The 8,229-nt window shown below is 31.8% G+C and overlaps 1 pseudogene; it reads right to left on the reverse strand.

Annotated features, from left to right (window-relative positions):
* The window catches only part of LOC109358868, a 9,129-nt pseudogene continuing 7,737 nt past the window's right edge, over nucleotides 6,838–8,229 (reverse strand).

The raw sequence follows: 8,229 nt of genomic DNA on the forward strand, positions 1-8,229 counted from the left end.
CTTTGTTTCTATTATATTCTACTTTGTTTGCAATGATTTTAGTTGTTGCCACAATAATCATAGAATAGAGATTTTTTGGCATTTATATGCAGTGTGTAATTTATTTGATTAACTATATTTAAATTTTGTAATTTTGATATTAATATTTTTATCTTTATATATATAATTATATTTATTTTTTAAATTCTTTATCATTGTTGCACACTCTGCTCCCAAGTCCTAGATACGTCACTGTTCTTGAATATATCATAGAACCTTCACATTCAATCATCATGTGCGCCATACACATTATCAAGTATCCAAGGTGAAGACTTTTTCTTCTTAGCATATTCGGTTCTTGAATATATCACAGAACCTTCACCTTCAATCATCATGTGCGCCATACACATAATCAAGTATCCAAGGTGAAGGCTTTTTCTTCTGAGCATATTTGGTTCTTGAATATATTACAGAACATTCACCTTCAGTCATCATGTGTGTCATACACATTATCAAGTATCCAACGTGAAAATATTTCTTCTGAGCATATTCAGCTCTTGAATATATCACAAAACCTTCACATTCAGTCATTATGTGTGCCATACACATTTCCTCAAAAGTTTTTTTATTGGTTTGCTCTAATACCATGTAAAGGAATAGATTCAAATATTTTATTCATTAATATTGCATCGTTTCTATACACAAAAATTATTCTTAAAATCTATTCAAATTTGTTTACATATTACCTTCAGATTTGATTTTAGGATAATAACAATCTAAACAAATATATTTACATATCACCTTTAAGTTTGATTTTGGGATAATAAATAGCTAATTAATCTAAACAAATCTGTTACATAATTTGGTTTATTATTATCACATTATTACAAGTTATCCAAACCAAACGTTGAACAAGAAGTATATTGGTATATATTTGTATGTACACTATATATAATACAACAATAGTTGAAATCAGTTACATAAATAAAATGATCCATAATTTCTATCAAATCATAATTTTCTATTAATTATATTTTTTAACAAAATATTAATCTCTATATTTTTTATAAAGGAAAAAATATATTTATTAATATTGTATTGATTGTTTATAAATATTTACATGACAATACATAGATATTAAACTCTTTTATAATTACTTTATATGTTTTTTTTCTTGGTCTCATGAGACTTAATAATCTCTTCAAATATCTAAGCCACTTACATTCATTCCTAATTATCATACTTTATATAATGAGCTACTCAATTTCTTCCTAAGGGAGTTATAAGGTGGTTATAAGATAGTTAGATGGCATGGTGTAGGAGGTTAATGGTGGAGTCTCACCCACAACAAAAATACTAACATACTAACAATTGCCGATAAAAAAATAAAAAATTCTTCCTAACACATTCATCTCCAGTCTCATTTTGCCGTATCCGGTGATTCAATTATATATTATCCATTACAAATTAATTATATATATAGGGGTTTGAGAATGTGGAGTGAGAAAGGGATTTTTTGATTTCTTTTAATTAAAAGAATCTATTTACTAAAATAGCCTTCTCATAAAACTTGTTCCAACAAAAGATTAAAGATATTTTCATCCAAATTTTTTGGTATACAATACTAACATGTACATAACTGAAAAAATAACTTACTGATTTTGCGAACCACATATAATATATATATATATATGAGGTTTGCTAACATGATTTCATCTCATTTTATGAAGGAATTAGGAATGACAACGGGTCGGGGTCGGGTTTGCGCATACCCAAACCCAAAATTAAAACTCGAACCTGTCGGGTTTCGGGTAATCCGAACCCGAAAAAACTCGAAAATTATATATGTATTAAGGAAAGTATGATATCATTTTTGTTTCATTTTTCTATAACATTTTTATTTTCTCTTGTATTATTTCATTTCTTTTGTGTTTGAAAATCCAATAGTACATAAAGTAAAATTAGAAATTAAAAAAAAATGAGTACATGATAGAAATTTCAATTTTAAATTGAATTACATTACTTCGGGACGGGTTCGGGTTAGGATCTTTGCTCTACCAAACCAGAATCCAAAAATTAAATCGGGGAAAAACCTGAACCGAAAATTAAACTGGGGTAAAACCTGAACCCAATCACATCAGGTTTTTCTCGTTAAATTCGGGTTTGGTTCGGGTTACCCACAGATTCGGTTTTCAATGTCATCCCTATCAGGAACATGTTAACAATGTGTAACCTAATATTGTGACAAAAATATCCTTAATTGCTCAATTAAAAAGAAGACATATGTCAATATTATTTTAGTAAACAACCTATATTAAAATTAAAAAAATAACAAAATCATTATCCTCTTCCCCCGTACCCTCCAAACCTATTTCCTCCTAATCCACCCAGAGACACTATAAGCCACAACCACACAGAACCACTTCAAGACTCTTCCCTCCACTTCAAGACTCTTCCCTCATCGTATGCTTATAATCTTTTGTCACTTGTTGACCCTGTGAGCGCTGATGGCTCGAAACGCAGAAGCACTGTCACCGTCACGTCACCACCCCACCTAAACCACTGTCGCACCACCACCCCACCAGAACCACGTTGCACCAGACATATAGATTCGTCTCGGTTTTCAACCACACATGTCGTCACAACAGACAACCAAAATCACTGCTGCTGTTTTGAGGATCTAGGATTTGTTACTACTATTATGAGGGAGTATGACATGAAAAGATTTGTAATTGTTGCAAACTATAAGGGAGCATGGCATAAAAAATGTTTAGAACAAGATGAATGCAATATTTAAGATACTAATGTGTAAGAATCATGTGTTAGCTTTTTCTTGTAATTGTATATTTTTACTAGTGTTATGTATGCAATATTTTGTAAGAATGAAATATTTTGTGAAATTGATATCTTAGAATTTTTACTATTGCTATGTGTTAGCTCTTCTGAGTATAAGTCCCTAAGTTGAGAATGCTTGTAAATATTCCTTGGTGGGTTTATACTTGTGCAACAAACTTTAATTTGATATTGTTGTTCATTGCTAGTTATTATGTAGTATTATAGATAATCAAATATACTTTTGCAGCTCCTGGTTCCTAGTAAAAGTTCTTATAGTAACGTTATTATTCATTTCTGTTTATTATGAAGCCAAGAGATTATTGACAATAAACTCTAATTTGATAAAAAGTGCATTAACTAATTTTTTAAAAAAACTAAATTTTCAAACTATTGTTCTCATGTATCTCAATGTAGATACAAATTAGTAAAATGTGTTCATACCTACTGCACCTTTGGCTTCATTGTGCAGAAAGAACATTGGAAGTTTGTAGTTTGAGTCTCTCTTATGTATTGGTGAGCATATCTATTGAAAGGATTGACCATATATGGATGATGTTAAATTTTTGACATTACACCCCTTGATTGGAGACCATGATGTGTCTTGTATAATAATTATATTTCTCACTTCTAAACTAAGAAAATGTCACTCAATATATGATTCAAGTGTTGGTCACCAAATTGAAGAACAAAGAACCACTATACAAAAACAAAAACAGAGCAATGGAGTAGTAACTATTACTGGAAATTTTGACTAGATGCAAGATGGCCAAGGATAATGGAGTAGTAACAAGGCAATAGAGTAGTAGTAAGAGGAGAAAGTGCTACTGGTAATAGGTGTTCAAGAGACAATAAGAAGATGCCTTAGAGGTCTTTTAATGGACTTGCTATAAGCATGAACTTCTGTCATTATGGAAGTTCTCCCTGGACCTTTGTAAAAATGCCAATCCCTTCAAAGTGTGGAAGTTCTCCTTGGACCTATGGAAGTTCATATCATTGTTGTTACTTTAAAGTATCAACATAAGATTAATTGTAAATCATTATGCAGAAATAACATTGTAAATCTATAATAGGTTTAGTCCACATGTTATATCATTTACCACTTCAACAAGTTCTCCACTAGAATAATAGATTAAATTAAAGCACACTTTGAAAGGACATGCTAAATTTACAAGATCAATATCACAATTACAAAATATTGCATCCATGATAGTGAGTACACAAAATATTGCATAATTCTTAGTTATAATTACAAGGAAAAATTACAAGAAAATTCTTGGACATCAGTAGTAAAAAACAATTACAAGAAAAAGCTAACACATTATTCTTAAACATTTAGTATTCCAAATGGGAGTGCTTGTTTTTGTTTTTAGAGAGAAATGTTTTTTCTGTAAGAGGACATGGGATTAAGAAATAGATAATGATGAAGGAGATTTAAGAAAAAAGTATAAAGAAATTGAGAAAAAAGATGCAATGAGATATTGTGAATGCATTAGGAGGAAATCCGTTAAGGAGATAGGTTAGGAGAGTTTAGGGTTGAGAGGATAATGATTTTGTTATTTTTTAATTTTAATATAGGTTGTTTACTAAAATAACCTTGACATGTGTCTTCTTTTTAATTGAGTAACTAAGGATATTTTTGTCACAATATTAGGGTATACATTGCTAACATGTTCCTTCATAAAATAATGTAGAATCATATTAACAAACCTCTATATATATACATACACTTATCTATACTTATTATAAAGCCAAAACATGGTGTAATCTTTAATTCCTTATTTTGCCCTTACCTATTTTCTACATGTCCTATATTATTTTCTTAATTATGTCTTCTTCTTAATTTTGTAACCACAACTTTTTTTTCTTTACTTACAAAACAAAAAACATTTTTTAATGATATTTATTTCTTAAATGTATTTTCACGACTTCAATATTCAATAATAATGCTTTATAAATATGATTTTTTCCTCAATTTCATCATACTAAAGAAAAATCATTAATCAAATTATAATATTTACTACTTTGTGCAATCATTAATAAAAAAACAAAAGTGCATTTGACAATAGAAAAGCGGATTGACAAACAAGAGAGTGTCTGTCAATACGCTAGTTATATATAAAGCCAAAATATCTTATAACTACTTACATATGGTATAATTTTTTGTCTAATTTACCCTTCTAATTAACTATTACTCTAATATTTTCTCACATAATAAAAGAAATATTAATGGAAGTCAAAGTAAGTTACATGCACAAAAACTATCAAATGACCAATGCAAATTTTAATGTAGTTCTAGTAATATCACAATTCATTATTATATTTTTCTATTACATAAACTATAATATTATCTATACTCAATAAAAAGTAATATAACTCTCTGAAATAAAATATATAAAAATTAAATATTTAACACTAGAAAATAAGAATGCGAGTCGACAAGGAAAACATGGTGTAATTGTCATTTTCCTATTTTGTCCTTAACACTTTAATTTTTAGAAAAAAAATCATATAATTATTATAACCACCACCAATATATTAACCATTCTCTCACCTTCATTTGACAATTAAAATAAAGACAAATAAATATAATATAATATAAAATGCACTAAATAAAAATTATAATATAAAGTACATTCAAAACAGAAAGATATTTTGATTTACCAAAATAAAAAATAAAAAACTTAAATACTTGACACCAAAAGTAAAACTGTAGGGCACTTTGTACTTGTCACTACACTAGTATATAGGAGCTATTCATTTACACCAAATTAATTACACTAGTTACACTTGATATCATCCATTCATTTTTTTAAATCGAATGAACTATACAGATGATGATGAGAGAGAAATAGAGGAATCTTAGACGACTTTTAAGTTTCACTCCTATGATCCATTAGATTTTTAAAAAAATGGTTGAGATTGAGAATAACTAATATAATTTAATTTCAGTCTAAAATAGATCCCTCCTATATGTGTATAGGGTTTTGCTATCATAGGCATAGAGCTTTTCTATCAAAACTTTTGGACAAAATTAACCTAATAGGGGTATTTTTATAATTTCCTGTTTACAAAAAAGATCCACCCCTCACCCCTAACCCACTTCCCCTATTAACTTGAAAATCCCTCAATTGCAAAACAGATATTGCTCCGCCTCTAGTGCGACCATCAGCACCGCTGCCGCACTGCACCAATACTACGCCCCACCTGCCATCACCACGCAGCAACCAGACCCGCCAGCAGCCAGCACTGTCACACCGCCACCAGCACCGCCCAGATCCGCCCCCTGCAACGAGATCCAACAGCACCGCCACACCATTTACACAACTGAACACGTCATCACACATAAACAAAAGAACCCCATATGCAAGAACTAAGACTCTATAATTCAAGAGAACAAAAGGTGGATAAGATGCAGAATGAGTCCTCGATTTAAATTATTCAGTTCAACACATTAAAACTAGTAATCGAATTTCAATATGTGAAAGTTTAAATTTTATAATATATATAAAGAGGAATTCGTTGTTGTGTCTGGTGGGTGCTAACTGCTAGGTATGGTTGCAGGGAGAGGCAAATGTGGGCAGTGCTGATTGTTGGCGGGTCTAGTTGTTGGGCGGTCATAGCAGGTTGGCCACAGCATTGCTGACAGCTGCAACCATGGCGGATTGGCGGGGCAATATCTGGTTTGGGGTTGAGTGATTTTTGTTGTTTTGAGATAACTAGCTTAGTGGGGAAGAGGATGAGGGGTGGATCCTTTTTGTAAAATGGAAATTATGAAAATATCCGTATTGCTAATTCTATTGCAATTAAAATATGAATGTTAATTTTGTCCAAAAGTTTTGGTATACAATACTAACCTAGTTCAACTAAAAAAAACTCTTTACTTAGGTTAGTAAAACTCATATATATATATATATATAAACTATTATGTCCAACAGCTGCAAAACACAACCATAAGAGATCTATGTGGTGTTCTATTTTATTCCATTCCTGTGTCAAACGCTACCTAGGGCAAGAAAGTCCTTCCCCCTAGTAACATAGACAGGGGTCGATTTGTACATAAAACAAAACTAACAACCAATTTATGTCTACGTAGAACTGAAGTTGTGACTCATTCAGTATCAGTCTAAGCAATTAAAATCACCAAATCAAAACATAAACAAATGACTACAATTATGCAGTTCCTGATTATCTTCAAGCTACAAATAAGAAGTTCAAATTAAAATAGAATACTAAACCCAATCAACTGGTCTTTGGGTCTGGCATGGGGAAGAGGCCAGCACCTGCACCCCTTGGCGGTGCAAATCCTAAAAACTTCTGCAGATTTGTTCTGATGCTAATGGAACAGAGGAAGTATAGAAATGCCATGGAACAATCAGTGGGGTCAGTACCCTGCAACCCTCGATGGCTCATCTTCATAACAAGCCCGAAAGGCGTGAAAGGCAATTTGGCAACTACCTTGCCTTCAAATAGCGAATTCAGCAGACCAAAAACTACAAAGAGAACCATAGCCACCACACCTCCAGACTTGAACTTGAAGAGAGACAAGTCACGACTTGATTCTTTGAGGCTTGTCTCGACACGGTCTATTTTTTTGGTCTTGGATTTCTTGATGTAGATTTTGTTGCTGTCTGTCTTCATGGTCTCGAGCTTCTTAGAGGCTTTGTCAATGGAGGACCGAAGGTTGTTGTAAGAATTGGTGCGGTAGATTAGAACCCATGAGATGGCCTCACAGATAATAGCAGTGCAAAAAGAGATGCCCACCACAACAAGGCCATCTGAGTATTTAAAATCTGAGAAGGGATAGGCCATGGAAGGGAAAGAAAAATCTATAAGAAAATGAGAGAAAGTGAACTTGGAACTTGACCTGAATTGTTTCAAACTTCCAAAACCTGTATAAGAACACAAACATTGAATCATTATCACTCTATGTGCAGTTAATTTTAACCTTATTCACTTTATCTTTTATAAAATGCACATATAAGCAAGAGAAAATGCATTGTGCAAAAGGAATAGGTAGTAAATTCGAACTTGTCATTACTTATGAATAAATGACACTAAGACATGAATCATGACATAGGCACAGGGACACACAAAATTCTAAAAATTCTGCAACACAGATGCAGCACTTCAAGATTTAAAATATCTTTATAAATGTCATATGCTAATATTTGACATTTAAGAACCCTCCCAAAAAACCTGGAGAGTCATTTCTATTGATATTTACAACAACAACAATTAACTAGAGGGGGTGTTAAGAACCATAAACTCATAGTTGAAGAAATAGAAAACACAGGAAATAGTGTATTGTTGGAAACACGTAAAACAAGGTTATTAATAGAAGAATCCATTGCTGCAGAGCAAGCTCCTAATAGAGAGCAGCACTCTCCATTCTATTCCCCAATATGATACCCCCCC

Source organism: Lupinus angustifolius, chromosome LG10 (genome assembly GCF_001865875.1).
Source record: "Lupinus angustifolius cultivar Tanjil chromosome LG10, LupAngTanjil_v1.0, whole genome shotgun sequence".
Classification (NCBI taxonomy): domain Eukaryota; kingdom Viridiplantae; phylum Streptophyta; class Magnoliopsida; order Fabales; family Fabaceae; genus Lupinus; species Lupinus angustifolius.